Raw genomic sequence first — 24,651 nt, 5'->3', positions numbered from 1 at the left:
AACATTTCACCATTGAGCATAATGTTTGTTTTCTGATTAAATACTCTATCAATTTATTTTCCTCATTTACTGAGATGACCATAAAACTTTTCATACCTGATTTTCAATAATCCTAACATAACCCCCTACATGTTATGATATCTTTTTCATTGTAGTGCTGCTGAATTAGCTAATTTCATATTTAGTTATTGATAGTCATAATTAAGGCTGGTCTAGATTAAACTTTGACAGAATCTTGGTCAGATTTTATAACAAAATTAATCAGACTACTTTCCATCATTTTCTAAGCTTTGGATTTTTTTTTCAATCATGAGAATCATTTTTCACTTTTTTTTTTTTTGGAGACAGAGTCTTACTCTGTCATCCAGGGTGGAGTAGTGGCGTGATCTCGCCTCACTGCAACCTCTGCCTCCCAGGTTCAAGCAATTTTCGTGCCTCAGCCTCCCCAGTAGTTCAGTAGTTGGGATTACAGGTGCACACGACCACCCCTGGCTAATTTTTATTTATTTTTATTTATTTTGCATTTTTAGTAGAGACGGGGCTTTGTCATGTTGCCCAGGCTGGTCTGGAACCGCTGAGCTCAAGTGATCTACCCGCCTCAGCCTCCCAAAGTGCTAGAATTATAGGCATGAACCACCGCACCTGGCCCATTTTTCACTTCGTAAGTTTTTTTCCCTGAGGTTTCCTTTCTCTTCATTAGGGAAACAATAGAGCCCAACAGGTGAGCCTACAGACACTGTTGACAAAAAGGACTTTAGTTCAAGTCCTAGTTCTACCACTTGTTAGTATATATGACATCAAGCACATTAAAAATAGTAAATTTTGATTCAAAAAAATTTTTTTGAGACAGAGTCTCGCTCTGTCACCCAGGCTGGAGTGTAATGGCGTGATCTCGGCTCACTGCAACCTCCACCTCCCAGGTTCAAGTGATTCTCCTGCCTCAGCCTCCTGAGTAGCTGGGGTTGCAGGCATCTGCCAACATGCCCAGCTAATTTTTGTATTTTTAGTAGAGACGGGTTTTCACCATGTTGACCAGGCTGGTCTTTAACTCCTCACCTCAGATGATCCGTCCACCTCGGCCTCCCAGTGTGCTGGGATTACAGGCGTGAGCCACCGCGCCCAGCCTGATTCAGATGTTTAAATTTATTAGTATTAGTTTTACTTTACAGGTTTCTCATTTTTTAAAATCTCCTCCGTATTTATAGCTATGTATTCTTCGGATACCTAATGTTGTATATTTGTGTTTTCCACTTTGTTTCTAGACTACACTTGCTAGTGAATATTCTATTTTTATAAAATTTTGTAGCATATGCCAAATCCAATTCCACAATTTCAATTTATAGCCCTTCTCACAAGTCATCTTTTTAAATCTATTCTCTTTTTTTAAAAAAAACTTATTAGTGTCCCTCCTTCATCCTCAAATTTTTCCCTTAATTCTCTATAACTTTTATATTAAGTTTTTATACCTCCCCTTTACTGGTCATTTAACAGTTACTGAGGAAACACCAAGTTTTATCTTGTACTAGAATTGTTCTCCCACAACTGGCCCACAAAATATTTGTTCTTCAAAATCTTAATAGATACTGTACCATAAGGATTCCATATCAATTAACTCTGAGAAATATGGGTTTAAACAGGTTCCTTTAGCTAAGAGCACTTAAAGTATGTTAATGTGCATTGTGAATCTATAGGATACAATAAGCAGCTTTTGTCAGATTCACAAATCCTTCCTTAAACTCCCACCCACAAACCTATCCATATCTTACAGGCAGTTGGTGAAATACAGCCCTGGGAAATTCAGTCAGCAGAAATCACCTCCATTTTTAAAAGCCTGAAAAGCAAAGTTACGGTGAAGCCCTTCAAACCAATCCACGTAATGTACATCCAAGAAAAATTATAACAGAAAAGTGGAAGTTCCTTAACTTGGTGAAAATACATCCATTACTCTTGTAAGACTTGGTACTTACCGGAAGGCTAGCAAGTAATGACCACTGATAATCTGACCTTTATTCCAAAACATAATCAACATGTTATATTTTAAGGGTTTAGTTACACTAGGCAAGTACTGAGTACTCAATTGATAAAATTTGATGTGCCTGGCCAGGCGCAGTGGCTCACGCCTGTAATCCCAGCACTTTGGGAGGCCGAAGCGGGTGGATCACAAGGTCAGGAGATCGAGACCATCCTGGCCAACACGGTGAAACCCCATCTCTACTAAAAATACAAAAATTAGCTGGGAGTGGTGGTGGGCACCTGTAGTCCCACCTACTCAGGAGGCTGAGGCAGGAGAATGGTGTGACCCCAGGAGGTGGAGCTTGCAGTGAGCCGAGATCGCGCCACTGCACTCCAGCCTGGGCGACAGAGCAAGACTCCGTCTCTTAAAAAAAAGAAAAAAAAAATTTTTTTTTATGTGCCTTTCTTATAAACTTGTAAGTATTTTTCTTATATTCTTATATACCACAAGCACTGGTAAGATGCCTTTCCTATATATCAACGACTAAGTTGGCCAGGGCGCAGTGGCTCACGCCTGTAGTCTCAGCACTTTGGGAGGCCAAGCTGAGCGGATCACTTGAGGCCAGGGGCTCAAGACCAGCCTGGCCAACATGGTGAAACCCCATCTCTACGAAAAATAACAAAAATTAGCCAGGCGTGGTAGCGAACACCTGTAATCCCAGCTACTCGGGAGGCTATGGCATGAGAATCACTTGAGCCCAGGAGACAGAGGTTGCAGTGAGCCAAGATCGCGCCACTGCACTCAAGCCTGGGTGACACACTGAGTGAAGCTCCATCTCAAAAAAAAAAAAAAAAAAAAGTAGTGCAAGTTACAATCAAGGAGACATTTCTTTTAAAAAAGGTTTCAATATGTTAAAAATGTACAGAAGGTTAACATGTAAAATACTGAAAATAATTTGGAAAACTTAAGATTAAGGACTACATATAAAAATATGGAACAAAATATCTTTAATATTAAAACTCTTAATAAAATTTTTATTATATCTTATATGATACTTTGAAATTAGCATACTGTGTCTAACTCCAGGATTGATCTAGTAAGTGTATAATTACAGATGATATGTATGTGTACATAGGTGTATATGTGTATGTATGTGTGTACAAATTTTTTAATGAAATATACAATCCAATTTGTAATGGCCTTATCCTGGCTGATTAATTTCTTTTACTAGGTTTTCATTCTCCTACAATTTGAAGATGGGTCTTTGTGGTTGATCAAATACAACAGAACAGGTTCTTTGTAGCAATATTTAACACTTCTCTAAAGCAGTGGTTCTTTAACCAGGACTGATTTTGCCCTCTAGGGTACACTTGGCAATGCAAGACATTTTTGGTTGTCACAACAGAGATGAAGCCTACTGCATGTAGTAGACAGAGACCAGGGATACTGCTACACATCATACAATGCACAGGACAGCTCTCACAACAAAGAATTTTCCAGCCCAAAATATAAATAGTGCTGAGATTAAGAAATCCTGCTCTATATAACAAAGCAGTGTGTCTATTCCCAAAAGGAGTCATGGTTATATAAGAAGTATTTTAAGTGCAGAGGCCTATTACTCTTCCTTTCCAAGGCTGCTATATTAATGAATATCACCAAATTATAAACATTTATAGCATAACATTTGAAATAATTTGAGCCAATGAAGTTGTCTGCAACTTAGGAATCTTTAAGAGCAGAGGAAGTATCTAAATTTAGCCACCAATCCTTAAGTCCATACCTTGTTAGTAATTTTGTTTGAAGTTTATCCTCTAGGAAAATTCTCAGTAAGAGCTCATAGGGAAAACATTCCCTGAGGTGTTTGTTTGTTTTTAACACATCAGTAAAGATTCTTCATGGGTTTCCCACTTGAAATTCATTTGGCTATATAGAAATCCACACATTACCCCTTGGCTCACATTTTCTTTCCTTGAGTATCTTAAATACATTATTCCATTTTCTTCCGGCATAAAGCACTGCCATTTAAAAGTCTGACAACAATCTTTTTTTCTTTCTCATTCAGTCTTTTTGCCTGGTGCCCAAGATTGTTTTTTCTTTAAAGTTCATTGATTTTATGTGCATTTATATCAGCTGTCATTGTTCTGAGTCAATATTCTTAGGTATACAGTGTGCTGTTTCAATGTGCAGTTTCAAATCTTTTTAATTTCAAGAATGTCTTATTATAGTTTTTAGATTTTGTTCTGTTTCCTTGGCATGGTTTTCTTCTTCAGGGACTTGTATTATCCATATATTGGATTATCTTTGTTTTCAATATTGTTTTAAATTTTTTAGCAGTCTTTTTTTTAACAACAACAACAAAAAAAAAATTTCCCTCCCTCAGCTCTGCATAATTAAATTATACTTGGCTTCACTCATTTGACTTCTGCAACGGGGAGAGAGAGACAAGATGTCCTTGGCACGTCAGATTGGCCTTATGGTGGTCTCTCTCTCCTTGAGGGGCACAACAGATCCTGGGTGAAAAAGAAAACAACAATTTCCTTTTTTCAGTTTGTATCGCTTTACGCATTACCTGTGCTTATTTTATTTACTCTTGACTTTCCACTAGATTGGGGTTCATTTCTGAAATTGTATATATGTATTTTTTTGAGATAGGGTCTCGATCTGTCTCTAAGCTGAAGTGCAGTGGCACAATCATGGCTCACTGCAGCCTTGAACTCTTGGGCTCAGGCAATCCTCCTGCCTCAGCCACCCAACAAGCTAGGACTACAGTCATGCACCACCACAGCCAGCTACATTTGTGTACACATTTTTCCTATTCTTTTCTATCACCTTATTTCTGAGTTTTTAAAATTCTATATAATTTTATAATTCCTATTTATATTTTTATGTTTTCTTTCATAACAACATTTTCTTAAATTCTTTCAGCTTGTTTTGAAAGAATAGGTAATAGTACTCATTTGTTTTGGGGGCATCTCTTTCTGACTTGCATTCATGGTCTTTAAGATACTACTTTGCTCCTTTTTTTCTTTTTCCTTTATAAGAACTTTCTCTTGGATTTTACTTCTATCATTTTCTGTTACTAATTTTTAAGTGAAATCAGTTTTTCTGAACTTTGAGATGGAGGCATGGTCATTCTGTTGTTTTTGTGTGGTCTTCAAAAAGCAACTTGTTTTCACAGATTTTCTGGCTGTGTTCTCCTCTCCCACTTTCATCTGAATCTTCTCTTTTATCTCTATTGTCTCTGTACTGCTCAATTTGGACTGCATTCCAGCAATTTCCTCTTAGTTTGGGTTTTATCCTTAAAGGGAGCTATGGCTGCATAGTTTTGATAGTTCATAATGTCTAGATTATGTATCCCCTTCTACTTTACAACATATTACTTGTACCCATTCTAGTTCCACTTGCTTTTCTTAAATCAGTCCACTGTGTTTTCTAGTAAGTAGATTATTTTGGGGTTTTCATATTTTCTGGTCCATCAGACAATCCATTGTTTCTCCATGCTTACTCCCTCATGGAGTCTTGTAGTTCTGATTTGGCCCCATTTTCTTGTATTTAGGGCTCATAGAAACATCTCAACATTTAGTTTTTTGAGCCGGGTGTGGTGGTTCACGCCTGTAATCCCAGCACTTTGGGAGGCCGAGGCAGGTGGATCACGAGGTCAGGAGATTGAGACCATCCTAGCTAACACGGTGAAACCCCGTCTCTACTAAAAATACAAAAAATTAGCCAGGCGTGGTGGCGGGCGCCTGTAGTCCCAGCTACTCCGGAGGCTGAGGCAGGAGAATGGCATGAACCCGGGAGGCAGAGCTTGCAGTGAGCCGAGATTGCGCCACTGCACTCCAGCCTGGGCGACAGAGCGAGACTCCGTCTCAAAAAAAAAAAAAATAAATAAATAAATTTAGTTTTTTGCAGATGTTTTGCTTTGCTCTTCAGGCAGGCAGCTTCTAAGAAGGCTCCCAATGATTCCTGACTCCTGCTATTCATGTCACTGCATAATTCTTTCCCCTTGAGTAGAGGATGAACCTACTGACTTGTTTTAAGATCAGAATACAACAGAAGTGGTAAGATGTCACTTCTGAGATTAGGTTACATAAAGACTCAACTTCCATCTTATTCTTTTTCTCTCCCACTTGCTTATTCTGAAGAAAAACAGCTGTCCTACAGTAAGCTGACCCATGGAGACGCAAAGAACTCAGGGAGGCCCGCCAGCCAACAGCCAGCAAGAAACTAATGCCCTCGTTTCTTTCTTTTTTTTTTTTTTGGAGACGGAGTCTCGCTCTGTCGCCCAGGCTGGAGTGCAATGGCGCGATCTCGACTCACTGCAAGCTCCGCCTCCTGGGTTCATGCCATTCTCCAGGTTCACACCATTCTCCTGCCTCAGCCTCCCGAGTAGCTGGGACTACAGGCGCCGGCCATCATGCCTGGCTAATTTTTTTTTTTTTTTGTATTTTTAGTAGAGACGGGGTTTCACCATGTTAGCCAGGATGGTCTTGATCTCCTGACCTCATGATCCGCCCGCCTCTACCTTCCAAAGTGCTGGGATTACAGGCGTGAGCTACCGTGCCCGGCCAATGCCCTCATTTCAATGGGCCACAGGGAAATTAATTCTGTCAACAATCACTGAGTGAGTCTGAAAGCAGACTCCTCCCTAGTCAAACTTTGAGATGACTGAAACCCAGGCCAACCCTTGACTGCAGTCTTGATTGCAACAGATTAACAGTGACAGACTCTTACAAGCTAGAACTAAATTGTGCCCAGATTCAGAAGTCACAGAAACTTTAAGATAATAAATGTTTGTTGTTTTAAGTGCTGGGTTTGAGGGTAATTGTAATGCAGCCATAAATAAGTAGTATGATTTCTTTCAGCTCTGTTTTTATGGGAGTGGGGGATTTAGTGAGATTGAAAACTACTTCATAAGTAATTTTAAAAACAAATATTACTCTTAAAAGAAATGCTATATTTTTCTTTAATTTTGGAGGCCAATTTTAACAGCTAAGCAAAGAAAGTAATTTCAGCCGGGCGCAGTGGCTCACTCCTGTAATTCCAGCACTTTGGGAGGCTAAGGCAGGTGGATCGCCTGAGGTCAGGAGTTCAAGAACAGCCTGGCCAACATACTGAAACCCCGTCACTACTAAAAATACAAAAAATTAGCCGGGTGTGGTGGCGGGCGCCTGTAATCCCAGTGACTAGGTTGGCTGAGGCAGGAGAATCACTTGAACCCGGGAGGCAGAGGTTGCAGTGAGCCGAGATCATGCCATTGCACTCCAGCCTAGGCAATAAGAGCAAGACTCCGTGTCTCCAAAAATAATAATAATAATAATAATTTCTATCAATTTACTTTAAAATGTAAATGTACTCTGCTGTTTAGTTACCAACAAAGCAATTCCTTCTTCCCTTCTCAGATAAATTATTATAGTATCATTAATTCCAACATGTATTACCATATAAAAATCAGATGCTTTATTTTCTAGCAGCTTGAGTTTCCCAAATGAAAAAAAGCAGAAACTGATCACATCACTTTTCATATGAATAAAACTTATACAGAAAACAAAAACAGTGCAAGGTACTCCTCCTCCAAAACGCAGAAGTCATTCTTTAACTATAAGGCCATTTATTCCCATGAAGTCATTTATCCCAAGTTTTTAAATTCTTGTTTATGGTTATTCTAATTTTCAAGATAAATTCTACCCCCTCATCCCTAACTGCAGTGTAAGTTCCATCAGAGATTGTCAGTCTGTATCAGCAATGTCTACAAAGTGTGTGGCACACTGTAAGTGGTTAGTAAATACTTGTTGAATGAATAAGTCTATCAACATCTGCTAAACTATAACCAGCATTTATTTAGCATTTACCAACTACTAGGCAATCTACTAAGTAAGTACTTTACATGTATTCACTTTCACAATCCTTGTAAGAAACTGTTTTTCATCTTATTTAACAGATAAGGAAACTGAGGCCTAGAAGTTAGACAATTTATCCAATATAAATATTGTAAGCAAATGACATAATCTTAATAAGTTACTAAAAAGTCTAATTTCAAAGCAGCGCTCTTACATTCCTATATTATAACAGCCATTCCTAAAATTTGATAAATGAGCAAGGATTTATTTTTCTATAAAAAAATACTTCTCAGTATGAATTTTCTCTTGCTTTTAAAGCTGCTTTATTTCAATAATATTATTGAATAAATTATTATTTTAATACAACTGTCAAGTTTTGATTTGGCAAAACTAAAAGATGACAGAAAACTAACGAGAATTACTCTAAAAATCCAAATAATGATCAGAGGCAAGACCTAAAGTTCAAGTGAAAGTCTATTAATCAAATGATGATTCCCAATGGACTCTCTTCTCTTACCATTACAATGACCAAATATTTCCAAATCTCCTGGCTGTTGACAATATTCTACTAAATTACATTTTAATTTAAATTGATAAAGTCCAGGTATGTTTTTTAAATGTTCAATTAATCCACTTAAAACTATAATGTAAAGTAACATTTTCAGTATTTTGACAATATTTGACAGAACAAAGTACAGTTTTTCACAAATGAAATAGTAATTGTAAAGATTTTTAACGCAATTATGATACCAACTGGTGACAAAGGTATTATTTTATAGACATTTTACATACTGCTAGTGGATGTTAAATTGGATCAGTGTTTCTGGATGGCTACTTGGCAATATACATTAAGAATCTTGAAAACATTTATATTCCCTGATTCAGTAATTACCCCTCTAGAAATATAAAAGGAAATAATCAGACACAGATAAAGATTTACAGATTTATAAATACATTTATGAACAAGAAGGTTCACCACAAAATTCATAATATTAAAGCAAAGGAGTAACTTAAATGTATGACAATAAAAAGAAGTTAAAATTATGACACAAATATGAAGTTATTAAAATTATCTAAAAACTAAAGATATGGAAAAGTTATTGTTTATAATAGGTTAAAAAAACAATAAAGATATGAGTGATGCCAATTTCAAAAATTTATTTTTTAAAAGACTGGGAAGAAATAAACCAAAATATTAATTGTAATTATTTTTGAGTGGTAGGTTCACATGGAATTTACAGTTTCTTCCAGATACTCTTTCAGATGTTTCCAGATTTTCTATAATTAACAAGTATCAGCTTTAGGATGAAAAACAGCCCATTATTTTCCAAAGATTTTAATTCGGATTATTACATAAAATATTATATGATTTTTGAAGTATAATAAATTAATATGTAAATGAACTGTCATCCATTTAAAATTTTTAATTAATTTAAATAAAAATTAGAAACTCTGAAAAGACTGATTTTCTTACTAACCTAATATGCTGTGTAGTAAAACTACATACACTGTATATAACTTCTGAGCAAATATAGATCAATCTAGGCCCTATAGTCTTTTTCTTATTATTACTCTCTCTGTAGTCTTTTTATTACTTCTCTCTCTCTCTACCTTCTCTACCTATTTATATACACACAAATACCAAAAACAGCACTAAGTACTAACATACATTCAACTTATGAATATTCTTTTTTACACGGAATGTACATATTCCTGGCCTCTATCCAGAGTTATGATGAGGTACTTCAGATATCCTGAAGTTGGAAGTAAAGAGAAAAATAGCAAATTAACACCGTAAGAGGTTACCTCTACTCTACCATCTATATCCTAGATCTATAAGGCATTTTCTTGCGGGTTGGCGGGGGAACACATATAAACTGGGGTTTTAACCATTCTTTTTTTTCTGGAGAAGTCTCGCTCTTGTCCCCCAGGCTGGAGCGCGATGGCGCAATCTCGGCTCACTGCAACTCTGCCTCCCGGGTTCAAGTGATTCTACTGCCTCGGCCCCCCCGAGTAGATGAGATTACAGGCACCTGCCACCACACCCGGCTAATTTTTGTATTTTTAGTAGAGACGGGGTTTCACCATATTGGCCAGGCTGGTCTAGAACTCCTGACCTCAGATGATCCACCTGCCTCGGCCTCCCAAAGTGCTGGGATTACAGGCGTGAGCCATTGCGCCTGGCTGGTTTTAACCATTCTTATTAGTAAAATTACTAAATAGTCCAGTTTGTTAAAATTTTACTTGTTGAGTATAACATAAACTTTATAAAATATAAAATATATATTTATATAAAAAATATAAACTTTAAAGATAACAGTCCCTGTACTTAGTCCCTATAATCTATGACAACACTAAGAAAGGCTAATGTATAATAAGCTAAACTAACATAAAATACAAATTAGTTTACCAGCAAGAATAAAATATGTAGCACCTATATTGAAAGATAATTAGGGATAGACTCAAGTTAAGACTTTACTAGTATAACTTGCATATAAAAAATTTGACTTACACGGAGAAAAATTAAGGTCACCAGTTGAAGTATCTCAATATTAATGTACTGCTTGCGCATTATTAAGAAGCAAGGCCCAAAGATTTGCAAGCTATAGATAATAGCACAGCTCTGTATATTTAATGTGATTGTATCTTCTATATATTATATACAATACACTATCATCTCAATGGCAATTCAGTCATTATGAATACATTAATTAGAGCATTAATACTTATTACACTACAATTAAATTCTCAAATAGACTAATAGTACTATTATAAGTATCCAAATTTGGAATTCTTTTCTACCACTATTTAAAAGAACATCTCTATACAATATATACTATACTATGAACTTTTAGAATATATTTTTAGACTTTTTTCTTTAAATGATTGCAGTTTTCAGCATACTACCTCTTCTTATATATTATCATCCTAATTTCCATTTTTAAAGTTTCCTTTTTTATATATTTTATTTAAAAAATAGAGACGGAGGCTGGGCACAATGGCTCACGTCTGTAATCCCAGCACTTTGGGAGGCCGAGGCAGGTGGATCACTTGAGGCCAGGAATTTGAGACCAGCCTGGCCAAGATGGCAAAACTCCATCTCTACTTAAAAGAAAAAACAAACAAAAAAACACATAAATTAGCTGGGCATGGTGGTGCATGCCTGTAATCCCAGCTACTTGGAAGGCTGAGGCACAAGAATTGCTTGAACCTGGGAGGCAGAGGTTGCAGTGAGCCGAGATCACGCCGCTGTACTCTAGCCTGGACGACCCCGCAAGACTGTCTCAAAAAAAAAAAAAAAGAGCCGTAATCTCACTATGTTGCCCAGGCTGGTCTCGAACTCCTGAACTCAAACGATCCGCCCGCCTTAGACCCCCAAAGTGCTGGGATTATAGGCATGATCCACCATGCCCAGCCTCCATTTTTAAAGTTTCTATAGAAGCATGTGAATTTTTTAAAAAATCCTTTGATTTCATGTCTCAGGAATCTGTTTAACTCAGCAGCTCCTCAGTAGCAAACAATCATACTCCCACAGTACAGGATTTTAAATTAAATCTCTTGAGGGCTTTTTTAAAATAGTGATTTATATAAATACCTATCCTGATCCCTTGAAATAATATTTCTCAAACTGTCTTTCTTTAAATGCTTCATGTGAGCTATTTGAGTTCAGCCAGAAATTTGGACAGTTTATCTTCCCACAAGTAATACAAGTTTAAAATGTGGTAGGAACAAAAGGAGAACAAGAACAAATATACTGGATTAAAATCAAGTGAACTTATTTCAACAAGTCACTCTCTGTAGAGCAGCTCCTAAACTTTAGCAAGGTTCAGAATCACCTGGAGGACCTGTTAAAAACAGACTGCTTGGCCCTAACCCCAGAGTTTCTGACTCAGTAGGTCTGAATATTTGCATTTCTAACAAGCTCCCAGATGATGCTGATCCGGCTGGTCTGGGGAACCTCAGTTAGAGAATCACTGCGGTAGAGTCTCATGAAGTATACTGTCTGAAATAAAAATTGTAACATGTCAAAAGTTCTCTAATTAGAAACACATATCTAAATATATGTAAGCAAATACTCTCTTGCCTAACATTGTATTAATTAGTTACTGGAAGTAAATTATTTCAGAGAAAAATGGTACCACCGGATTTTCACCAATTATTACAACAACGTAGGTTAAAACATCCTTCAAAAGGTTAAGTTTACCTGCTAGAAATTACTAAGATAAGCAACAGCAATAAAGTACTTAAAGCAGAAAAGTGAAAAGTATGAGTCCTGAATAACTTATAAAATGAATGAAAAGATTAGTTCCTTAATATATTTAAACTAAATTCTATTTGCATCCATCTGGCAGTAAAATTAACACAGTATGCCTTTATTTTAGACATACCTAAAGTGGAATCATGACTTCACCAAACTACTTAGCTCATATGACATTGGCTGAGCTAATGAGTTAATGTTTCTCCTGCCTTAAAACAGACAGTTCTAATATAGCAAAGCTTTAAAATGCTTTGTAATGTCATTCTCCCTTCCATGAAACTACGAACGCATCAAACTGTAAGAATAGTAATGAATAAATTTTCAAAAAAGAATCCAGGAACTTCTGAGAAAAAATTTGAAAACTTGAAATTCTTTTCTCACCTGGATTCAGATGGAGTCCTGTTGGATCTAATAAGGATGCCCTAACCAAAACCCAAGGGCATAAAAGAGCAATCCTCTTAGATAAAATCACTATTGCACATAGAAATAGACATTCTGGAAGACTCAGTCAGGCATAGAGGGCAATGATCCAAAAATAGTTCTAGGTCTTCTCTGAGATGGCAAACACTGCAACCTTTCTGGAGCTAGACATTCTGGTTGTCAGCTTACGTCCTAAAGTACTAGCATGAAAATATAGTTCAACCAAACACTAAAAGAAAGCATCATTTTCCCTCAAACCTGCAAGAATCATAGCTCATAGGATGAATGCACAATCACTCCAGGCCAGGGTTTCTCATCCTCAGCACTATTAACATTTCAGGCTGGATAATTCTTCCTTGTAGGGGGACCATCCCGAGCATTATACATTATTCAGCAGTATCCCTTGCCACTATTCACTAAATGCCAGCAGCACTCCCCAGTTATGACAATCAAAAATATCCCCAGACATTGCCCGATGTTCTCTGTGAAGGAAAACTACCCCTTATTGAGAACTGCTGCCATAGCTCAAAATCAAGAACAGCAGTAAATTGAAAATGTTTACAAATAATCTAAGTTTTGGATGGAACAATTATCTGGCCACAATGCCTCATAAAACTCAAGTATTCAACAAATGTTAGCCACTATTATCATTTTGTATGTGTACATGGCTGCCTAGTGTGTTGGCAGTAACAGGAGTCTGAACCCGCTTCCTGTAATAGTTAACAAAAACGTTTAGAAACTTGGGAGGGAGGAATTGTCTCTTACAGTCCCACCAGTGCTGCATATTGGGACGCTCATGGGAAGCCATAATTTACATACCAAATGGTAAAAAAGTATGCCACAATTCATATTAAACACAACACACAAACATGTACACACATGCATACATACACACAAAGGGAAAAAGATGCTAAAAATTGACCTACCAACCTCAAAGATTTCTAATACTCAAGTGAGATGCATACAAATGATCTTTGACAGGTATGATAAACAAGCAAGTTTCCAGGGAAAAGTGATTTTTAAAAATCAGCCAGTTCAGCCCCAGCTTATACTCTTTAAGTTTACACGAAATGATTCAAGGAACATGTAAGGGTCCTTTATTCTTGTAACAGACCTTCACACTAAAAATTAGGTTAACTAAAAACCTGAATGTAAGTAATTTAGTAATGTCTTTAAATTAACATTATTATATTAGAACCTAGAAATACAACTAGTATTTGGTATAATCTTATAAACACAAACCTATTTTTAAATAAATTCAGATTCAATAATCAATAATCTGCCTTCAAAAGGTTTCCCTCACTCAGGCAATACAGTGTCTTTCAAGGAAGTTAAAAGTTTTATAAACTAGTTACAAGATAATTGAACGCAGGAAGCTACTATATATGAAAAAAAAGTTTTCACTCAAAGCAAGGATCTTAATTTCCAGTCACAGGGGAAGATAAATAACTTACTGCTATTTCCCTAATGCTCCGGTTACCCATTCCCCACACCAACTGCTGTAAGAAGGTACATCTGTCCCCAAGTAAGTCTATTTCTTGCAAAAGTTGGTGAAGAATCTGTACTAATTTTTCTTTCAATGTTTGGCAGAATTCCCTAGTTAAACCATCTAGGCCTTTGCTTTACCTTGTAGGTGGCTTCTTAAAAAAATAATAATTAATTCAATCTCTTTGTTACAGGTCTATTTACGTTGTCTTTTTTTTTAAGTCAATTTTGGTAGTTTGTATCTTTCTAGAAAGTTGTCCATCTCATCTAAGTTATTTAATTTATTGGCATACAGCTGCTACTATTCCTTTACACTACTTTTTATTTCTGTAAGATTGGTAGCAGTGTCTCCTCTTTCATTTCTAATTCTAGTAATCTGTGTTTTGTTTTTTCTTAGACAATCTAGCTAAATATTTTGGCAAAATTGTTGATATTTTCAAAGAACCAGCTTTTGATTTAACTAATTTTGATTTAACTAGTTTTTCTTTTATTTCATTAATTTCTTCTTGAACCTTTATTATTTCCTTTCTCTGCTTGCTTTAGTTTAGTATGCTCTTCTTTTTTCAGGGTCTTAAGGTAGACAGCTGTATCAATTTGAGATTTTTCTTCTTTTTTAATAGACATTTACAACTATAGATTTTCCTCTAAGCACTACCTTAACTGCACCCATAAGTTTAGTATACTATTTCTTCATTTTCATTAATCTCATAGTATTTTCCAACTTCTGATTTCTTCTTTCACCCACTAGTTACTTTAGGAACATGTTCCATTTCTACATATTTTTAAGTTTCCCAAATTTCTTTCTGTTGGTTGCTAATTTCATTCTATTGTGGTTTGAAAACATGCTTTGTATTATTTCTTTTTAAATGTAATAAGGTTTCTTTTACAGCGTTGCATATGGTGTTTCCTAGAGAATATTCCATTTGCACTACAGAAAAATCCATATTCTGCTACTGTTGGATAGTGTTCTATAAATGTCTGTTTGGTCTGGTTGACTTACAACGCTGTTCAAGTCTTATATTTCCTTGTTGATCATCTGCCTAGTTATTCTATCCCTTACTGAAAGAGGGGTATTAAAGTCTGCAATCATTATTTTTAAATTGTCTCTTTCTCCCTTTATCAGTTTTTGCTTCACGCTATTTTGGAGCTTTGTTGTTAGATGCAGATATTTACAATTTACAATTATTATGTCTCCTTAATGAACTGCAATTTTTTTTACCAATATAAAATGTCCCTCTTTAGCTTCAGTAACTTTTTTTGTTTTAAAGTCTATTTTGCCTGATATTAATATAGCCACTCCAGCTTTCTTATGGTTATGATTTGCATAATAAATCTTTTGTCATCCTTTTATTTTCAAACCATATATTTGAATCTGAAGTGTGTCTCCTGTAGAGAGCATAGAGTTGAGTTCTGTATTTTTTATCTAGTCTGACAATCTCCAGTCTCTGCCTTTTTTAAATTTTTGTAAACAGGGTCTTGCTATGTTACCCAATCTGGCTCTAACTACTGGGCTCAAGCAATCCTCCCACCTCAGCCTCCTGAGTAGCTAGGACTACAGATGTACTTTACCACACCTGGATTCTAACTTCTGAATTGACTGTTTGATCCATTTACATTAATTGTCATTATTGATATAACTAGATTTTGACCTGCTAATTTACTTTTTGTTCTGTGTGTATCTCATGTTTTTGTTTCTCCATTCCTCCTTTTTTATTGCTTTCTTTTTGCATTACATCAATATTTCCTAATGTAGCATTTTGTCATTGATTTTCCTCCATGTTTGCTCTAGGGCTTCCCATATACATCTTACCAGATTCAGCTTCAGATTTATGCTAACTTAATCACACTGAGATGTGAAGATGTTACTCCTATATAGCTCTATTTCCTTTTCCTCCTTTTTGTGATATCACTGTTACATACATCTATAAATGTTATAAGCTGAACAATACTTGTTATAGTTATTACTTTACATAATTTTACGACTTTTTTAAAAGCTGAGAGAATAAAAAGAGCAAAGGGAGTTTGCTGTTTTTTACTGTTTCTGGTTCTCCTTGTTCCCGTGGCTTCAAATTACCATCAAGAGTCATTTCCTCAGTTAAGTAGTTTTGTGCCAACAAATTTCCCTCACACTGTAACTGGCAAATATATTGCATTTTAATGTATATGGGCCCAAAGACATTTATATATATATATATATATATATAGTTTTACACATTTGCTCTTTAAGACAGGGTCTGGCTCTGTTGCCCAGGCTAGTGTACAGTGGTACAATCATAGCTCACTGCAGCCTCAAACTCCTCAGCTCAAGCAATCCTCCCACCTCAGCCTACCAAGTAGCTAGGACTACAGGCATGCAACACTGTGGCTAACTAGTTTTAAATTTTTTTTTTTTTTTTTTTTTTTTGTAGAAACAGAGTCTTAGTATGTCGCCCAGGCTGCTCTCAAACTCCTGGCCTCTGGTGATCTACCTGCCTCAACTTCCCAAGGTACTGGGATTACAGGTTTCAGCCACCACACCCAGCCCACAATTGCTTTTTTTTTTTTTTTTTTTTTGAGATGGACTCTGTTGCCCAGGTGGAGTGCAGTGGCACGATCTCAGCTCATTGCAACCTCCGCCTCCAGGGCTCAAGCGATTCTCCTGCCTCAGCCTCCTGAGTAGTTGGGATCCCAGGCGTGAGCCACCACGCTTGGCTAATTTTTGTATTTTTAGTAGAGATAGGGTTTCACCACTGCGCCCAGCCTGCTTTTTAAAACAATTAAGAAATGGAAAAGAAATATGCATTTATACTATCGTTTATAATTATATAATTACCTTCTCTGGTGGTGCTTTTTGTCAATTTTGTGCAGGTGGATTTAAATTACTATGTGGGATCACTGGCTTTCAGTCCAAGTAACTTCCTTTAGTACTTCTTACTGGCAGTGACAGGAGGCAGTCAAATGCCAGGCAGATAGGGATGGGTCCCTGGTGAAACCCCACCCCCAAGCCAAAGAAGTTTAAAGCCTGAAAGCCAAGCTACAAGTCAAATCCATGGACTGGATTGAGAACCTGTCTTCCCATTTGGTGCACTTTTCTCTGATTGATCTCTACCTTTCAACTATTTTACATACACCTACTCTTTCCTAATTGGTTTACTACCCTGCTGTGCCCACCTCTGAGTGGTGCCTCTGCTTTAGCCTTTCTCTGCATACTAAGAAACCAATCAGCACACACTCCCCTATTCTGAGGCCATAAAAGCCCTGGACTCAGCCACACTGAGAAAGGCACCACTTCCGCGTCCTCTCTTCGCTGAGAGCTGTTCCATCGTTCAATAAAATTATTCTCCGCCCTCCTCACTCTTCAATTGTCAGTGTATCCCCATTCTTCTCAGATGTGGGGACAAGAGCTTGGGAACCACCGAATGTGGGTACAAGCTATAGCACAGGTGAGCTGGGACACCCCTGGTCTAGCTGCAGGCTGTGCTGGTGCACAAGCCAGACTTAGCCCAGGTGGGACAAGTAGACAGGGTGCCCCCCCTGCTGTGACCCTGGCAAAGGGGCCAAAAACAATCCTGTGTCATTATAAGCCATGACTGCTAGCAACAAATTCTCTGAGTTTTGTTCATCTGTCTGGGAATACTTTTGTTTTGCCTTTTTTTTTTTTTTTTTTTTTTTTTTTGAGACAGAGTCTCGCTCTGTCGCCCAGGCTGGAGTGCAGTGGCGCGATCTCAGCTCACTGCAAGCTCCGCCTCCCATGTTCACGCCATTCTCCTGCCTCAGCCTCCTGGGTAGCTAGGACTACAGGCGCCCGCCACCATGCCTGGCTAATTTTTTGTGTTTTTAGTAGAGACGGGGTTTCACCATGTTTGCCAGGATGGTCTCGATCTCCTGACCTCGTGTTCCACCCGCCTCAGCCTCCCAAAGTGCTGGGATTACAGGTGTGAGCCACCGCGCCCGGCCTTGCCTTTATTTTTTAAAGATAGATTTCCTGAATACAGAATTCTTGGTTGACAGGTTTGTTTGTTTTTTTTCCCTTTTAAGCCCTTGATCTTATCCCACTGCATTCTGGCCTCCATTTTTTCTGATAAGAAGGCAGTTATTAATTTTATCGGGGTTCACTTGTAAGTGATGACATGTTTTTATCTGCTGCTCTCAAGATTTCCTCCTTATGCTTAACCTATGCCATGATGTGTCTGTGAATCTCTCTGCATTTATTCACTTGGAGTTCACTGAGGGTCCAAGACACACAGGTTAATGTTTTTCAATAAACTTGTGAATAAATTTAGCAATGAAAGAAAAATGTTCAGTCCTTCTTTCATTTTGTTCTTTTCTGTTCTCTCCTGGTCCTCCCATTATGTGTATGTTGGTACATTTCATGGCGTCCCACATTTCTATGAGGTTCTGTTGATTATTCTCCATGCTTTTTTTCTCTTCACACTGCATAATCTCTGCTGATCTATCTTTAAATTAACTAATTCTGTCTTCTGCCAGTACAAATCTGTGACTCAGTCCCTCTAGTGAACTTTTCATCTCAGCCTTAATATTTTTCAATTATAGAATCCCACTTAGTTCTTTTTAATAATTCTGTATCTTTATTGACATTCTCTATTTGATAAAAAATTGTCACCATACATTGCTTTACTTATTTAATAGTGATTTTATTTATTTCTCTGAACCCATTTACAATGACTATTTGAAGTTAATTCCAAAATCTGGTCACTTTCACAGGCAGTTTCTGTTGCCTGCTTTTTTTCTGGTGTATAGCTCATTCTTTCATGTTCTTTACATATCTCACAATTTTTTGTTGGAAACTGACCATTTTATATATTATAGCCACTCTGGACATTGATTGCCCCACTCTGGGGTATGTTATTGTTATTTCATTAGTCACTGGCTGGATTGTTTTAGTGAAGCGTATTTCTCCCCATCTCCCCTCTGTGTGAAGCCCCTCATGTTCCTCCTCAGGAGGCACAGCCTTGGATAGTCCCAAAGTCACCATGAAATGACAGTGGTTTTGGCAGGGCACTCTTTCTTTCTTTGACCACATCCAGTTGTTAGGCATCACCAATTGCTGGCTGATTACTCCATTGTTTTCAACAATGTGCTGAAGCATAAATTGCTTCACAGGTCAATCAAAACAAATCTGGGTTCCTTTAAAGGAATAGTTTCAGGGGCCAATGTTTGAGATTTGTTCTGACCCCAAAAAGACTCCTCCCAGCTCTTTATTTCCCTGGTTCTCTCCAGCAAACTAGCCCTTCTGAAGTTTATTTATCTCCACTGCACCTACCAATCTCCTCCTAACTGCCTCTCACCACACCCTCCTGTTTTTGAATACTCTTAGGCCTGAACTTCTCCCCAGCAAATGAAGTTAGTTGCTTTAGAAAGAGATTTAGAACTCTGTCTTACAGCATACTTCTCCCCCTAGGCAAGTCTCTATCTCTGGAGCTGGGGGACAATGGTGCACTTCTCTTTAAATGACAACCCAGCTAGAGGACAAAAACACTTGGTGGAGCTGGGGCAATAGCCTCGGGTCTCAACTTGCCTCTCCCAATGTGGAACTGCTGGATTACAAGCTGGGGCATGGGTGACTGTGCCTTCAGTATTCTCAGTGGTACTGTACACAGGTACAGCCTCTGTACCATGAGTAAGAAATAGTGAGTTCCTGCCTCTCAGCCCCACTCATCCAGAACTTGACCTCACCAACAGGCCACTAAAAAAAAAAAAAATCTCGATATCCTGTTCCTTTGAGAAAGATACCCTCCAACTAGGAAATAAAGGAACAGGTAATCTTGTGTTCTTGGCTGCACCAGTCTGGAGTGAAGTTTCCATCTCAACAAGCTGGGAAAGAGGAAAAGGAAGTGGGTCTTGGTTCAATACCACAGAAATTCAATGTTCTTACCAAGTTTTAGTAGATTTTCTTGAATAAATGTCTTTTCATTTGCTATATGCTCTTAGGACCATTTCTCGAGACCAAATGAATGCTTTTTCCAGTTTCACCGGAAAGTGGGTCTACAGAAAGACTCATGCTGTCCTGTTGAAAGTGCACTGTCCCAACTAAATGTATAGCTCAAATGTCTCTTAATGATTTCTTATTGCATCTCCTTCACTGCATTCCTCTTCCACAATCAGAGATAACTACCAGCAACAGTGTGAAGTAGATTTTTTCCTCATACCTTCAACAAGGAAGATGTACAAACTATAGTTCCACAGATACATCCCATACCACACACCATCATTCTCCCCAGAACCCAGAGTTTTGTTTTGTTTTAAGAAACAGAGTCTTGCTATATTGCCCAAGCTAACCTCCAACTCCTAGGCTCAAGTGATCCTCCTGCCTCCGCCTCCCAAGGAGCTGGGACGACAGGCCCCTGCCACTCCACCCAGCTGAAGTTTGTTTCTATTTGTGGTGACCTGCCATTCCTGCCCAGTCTTTAGAGATTTATTTCCTCACTTACAGGATTATTCAAAGCATTGAAAATATTTTTTATTTCCAAGTAACCATGTAAGTAACTAAAAGCATGAATCTTGAAAGAAAAAAAATTTAAAAAAACCAACTGTATAAAAATTAAAAATCTTCCTTTTTTTATGAGAAAATGAAAGCACAAACCATAGACTGAGAGAAAATATTTGCAAATCACTTATTGGGTAATATTCAGAATATATAAAGAACTCCAAAATTGAATACAAGGAAAACAACTCAATTTCAAAGGTGCACAAAAGACTTGAATAGGCTCTTCACCAAAGAATATATAAAAAATGCAAATAAGAATATAACAGTATTCAATATGATTAGTCATTAAAGAAAAGCAAATTCTAGCCACAGGAAGATATCACTACACACCTATGAGGATGGCAAAAAACAGACTGGCCACGTTGAGTGACAACATGGATCAACTAGAACTTTCAAACACTGCTGGTGAGAATGTAAAATGTCTTTTGTTGTTGTTGTTTTTGTTTGTTTGTTTTGTTTTGAGACAGAGTTTTGCTCTTGTTGCCCAGGCTGGAGTGCAATGGCGCGATCTTGGCTCACCGCAACCTCTGCCTCCCAGGTTCAAGTGATTCTCCTGCCTCAGCCTCCCAAGTAGCTAGGATTACAAGCAACTTCTTTTAAAGTTAAATATATGCCGGCTGGGCCCGGTGGCTCACGCCTGTAATCCTAGCACTCTGGGAGGGCGAGGTGGGCTGATCACAAGGTCAGGAGATCAAGACCGTCCTGGCTAACACGGTGAAACTCTGTCTCTACTAGAAAATACAAAAAATTAGCCAGGTATGGTGGTGGGTGCCTGTAGTCCCAACTACTCAATAGGCTGAGGCAGGAGAATGGCATGAACCCGGGAGGCGGAGCTTGCAGTGAGCCAAGATTGCACCACTGCACTCCAGCCTGGGTAACAGAGCGAGATTCTGTCTCAAAATAAATAAATAAATAAATAAATAAATAAATAAAATAAAAAATCTACTCTCTATCATTTTCAAAAATATAATCCACTGGGCCAGGTGGGGTGGCTCATGCCTGTAATCCCAACACTTTTGGGAGGCCAAGGCAGGCAGATCACTTGAGGTCAGGAGTTCAAGACCAGCCTGGCCAACATAATGAAATCCATCTCTACTAAAAAAATAGAAAAATTAGTCAGGTGTGGTGGTGGCACCTGTAATCCCAGCTACTCAGGAGGCTGAGGCAGGAGAATCGCTTGAACCTGGGAAGCAGAGGTTGCAGTGAGCCGAGATTGTGCCACTGCACTCCAGCCTTGGTGACAGAGCAAGACTATGTCTCAAAAAAAAAAAAAAAAGTTAAATATATACCTAACATATCCAACATATAACATAAAACAATATGTTCATTGTGGTCTTATTTGTAACAGCCAAAAATTGGAAATAACTCAAATGCCTATCAAGAAGTGGATACCTAAACAAATTATATCAATACAACAGAATACTACTCAGCAATAAAATAAAAATGAACTTTGCTATATGAAACAACATGGATCAGTTTCAAAATAATTTTGTTGACTAAAAGAGTACAAATAGTATGATTTCATTTATATAAAATCCTAGAAAATGCAAACTAATTTGTCATGAAAATAAACTAACGAATTAGTGGCTGCCTGGGGATAGCCAGAGGTTAAAAAGGGGCAAGAAAAGACTTTTGAGGGTGATGAATATGTTCACATTCATAGCTTGACTGTGTTAATAGTTTCAAAGGATATCAAAACGTACCAAATTGTATACTTTATACAATTCAAAAAGCTAAATTGTACAGAGAACATTTTCAGTTTACTGTACATCAATTATATATCTCAATAATGCTTACTGAAGAGAGAATAAAAAAACAAATCACAGTTTATGTGCAAATATCTGCGAATCACATATTTGATAAAGGACTTCTACCCAGAATATTTTGAAGAACTCACAAAATTCAATTAAAAAAAAAAAAAAAAAAAACCCAGGCCAGGTTCAGTAGTTCACACCTCTAATTCCAACACTTTAGGAGGCTAAGGCAGGAGGATCACTTGAGCCCAGGAATTCAAGACCAGCCTGAGCAACAAGAGACACCATCTCTACAAATAATAGTTTACTTTTTAATTAGCCAGGATTGGTGGCGTGTGCCTGCAGTTCCAGCTACTTGAGAGGCTATCATGGGAGAATCACTTGAGCACAGGAGTCGAGGCTGCAATGAGCCAAGATCATGCCACTGCACTCCAGCCTGTGTGACAGAGAGAGACCTTGTCTCAAAAAAAAAAGAAAAAGAAAAAAACCCAATAAAGAAATGGGCATGAGATCAAATACTTAGTTACTTCACCAAAGAATATACACAGTGGAAAAAAACATACATTAAAAATGTTCACATTCATTAGTCATTTAGGGAAATGCAAATTAAAAGAACAATGAGATATTATTACACATCTTTTAGAATAGCTAAAATTAAAAAATTAACAATATCAAATGCTAGCAAGGTTGAGGGACAACTGGAACTCACATATTGCTAATGGGAACACAAAATAGTTCAGCCATTCTCAAAAACAGTTTAGCAGTTTCTTATGAGATCAAATAAATATTTAAGGTATAACCCAGCAATTTTACTCCTTGGTATTTACCCGAATTAAGTGAAAATTTCTGAAAAACTTATATGCGAGTGTTTATAGTGTCTTTAATCACCAATGACTGGAAGCAACCCAAATTATTCACCAGCTAAAAAAGAATAAAGAATCTTCAGTATATCCACACAACAGAACACTACTTAACAACACAAAAGAATGAATTCTGATAGAGGCACTATGTATAAATCTCAGATGTACTGTACTAAGAAAAAGAAGCCAGGCTTAAAAGGCTTCATACAATATTATTTCATTTATATCACATTCTTGAAAAAGCAAATTTGTAAGGGTATAAAATAGATTAGTGGTTGCCAGAGACTGAAGATGGAGAGGTGGACTGACTACAAGGGACAGAAGAATGTGAGGGGTAACAGAACTGTTCTACATCTTCATTCTGGTGGTTCTTACAATACTGTTTGCATGTGTCAAAACTTGCAAGGCAGTACTAAAATGGGTGAATTTTACTGTGTGTAAATTACATTTAATAAAAAGGGGGGAATGATTTCACTACTTAAGTAATGTCAAGCAAAAAAAAACAACTCCAACAACATAGAGTCAGCAATTTTCTAATCTGTGTTCTTTCACGCAATCACTGTTTTGAGTTCCACCAGCAAGTATAACTATAATCAGGAAGCAAAAGATAAGGGTAGAAAATTTGCCTTTTTTATGTAATAAAAAATAAAGATTACTAAAATAATTTTAATAGTTAAGTGTACTAGTCTTAAATGAAAAAGTAGTTATGTCCATAGATAAGTCTAATATTAAAAAAAAAACTAGTTGAGAAATGGTGATCACATAAACTGCTTAAGGAAGCAGGAATTATTTCTCATTTATTTTCTGTTTTTACATCTGAATATAAAACATACAAGCACACGATGAATAAACAGCTTTTCAGTGATCATTTCTATTTGCAATTTTCTATAAATATTAAATACTCCAAAAATTAAATGGCTCTGTATAATCATCCCAAACATAACACTGAAACCAAAAAACCAACAAACAAAAACCATTAACGATATAAAAATGGCAAATTCTCTAGGTCTCAGTTCCCTCAACAATAACAATCAGCCAGGCACAGTGGCTCACACCTGTATTCCCAACATTTTGGGAGGCCAAGGTGAGGGGATCGCTTGAGGCCAGGAGCTGAAAACTAGTCTGGGCCGCACAGAAAAGCCCTGTGTCTACAAAAAAAATTTAAAAATTAGCCAGGAGTGGTGGCACACACCTGTAGTCCCAGCTATTCAGGAGGCTGAGGTGGGATGATCCCTTAAGCAGAGTTCAAGGCTGCAGCCTGGGTGACAGAGATTTTGTGTCTAAAAATAATAACAACAGTAACAATCTCCTCCAATTATTTCCCTCTTCCACAGGCAAAACATTTTACGACGTTTTTTTTTTTTGAGTCAGAGTCTCACACTGTCACCTGGGCTGGAATGCAATGGAGTGGTCTTGGCTCACTGCAATCTCCGCCTCCCGGGCTCAAGTGATTCTCCTGCCTCCGCCTCCCTGGTAGCTGGGATTACAGGTGCCTGCCACCACGCCCAGCTAATTTTTTGTATTTTTGTAGAGATAGGGTTTCACTATGTTGGCCAGGCTGGTCTCGAACTCCTGACCTCGTGATCCGCCCGC

The 24,651-nt window shown here is 37.5% G+C and overlaps 1 protein-coding gene and 1 non-coding gene across 3 annotated transcripts in view; one reads left to right on the top strand and one right to left on the bottom strand.

Moving 5' to 3' along the window:
* ARID2 (AT-rich interaction domain 2) overlaps window positions 1-24,651 on the bottom strand; it is a 183,459-nt gene that overhangs the window by 124,749 nt on the left and 34,059 nt on the right. The gene's annotated exons all lie outside the window — the stretch shown is intronic.
* LOC129467143 (small nucleolar RNA SNORA64/SNORA10 family) lies at window positions 4,325-4,463 on the top strand. The gene has a single exon (XR_008652276.1). It is a non-coding gene; the product is annotated as a small nucleolar RNA SNORA64/SNORA10 family (small nucleolar RNA).

This window comes from Symphalangus syndactylus, chromosome 17 (genome assembly GCF_028878055.3).
Source record: "Symphalangus syndactylus isolate Jambi chromosome 17, NHGRI_mSymSyn1-v2.1_pri, whole genome shotgun sequence".
Lineage (NCBI taxonomy): Eukaryota > Metazoa > Chordata > Mammalia > Primates > Hylobatidae > Symphalangus > Symphalangus syndactylus.
This window is presented reverse-complemented; position numbering and strand designations above follow the sequence as displayed.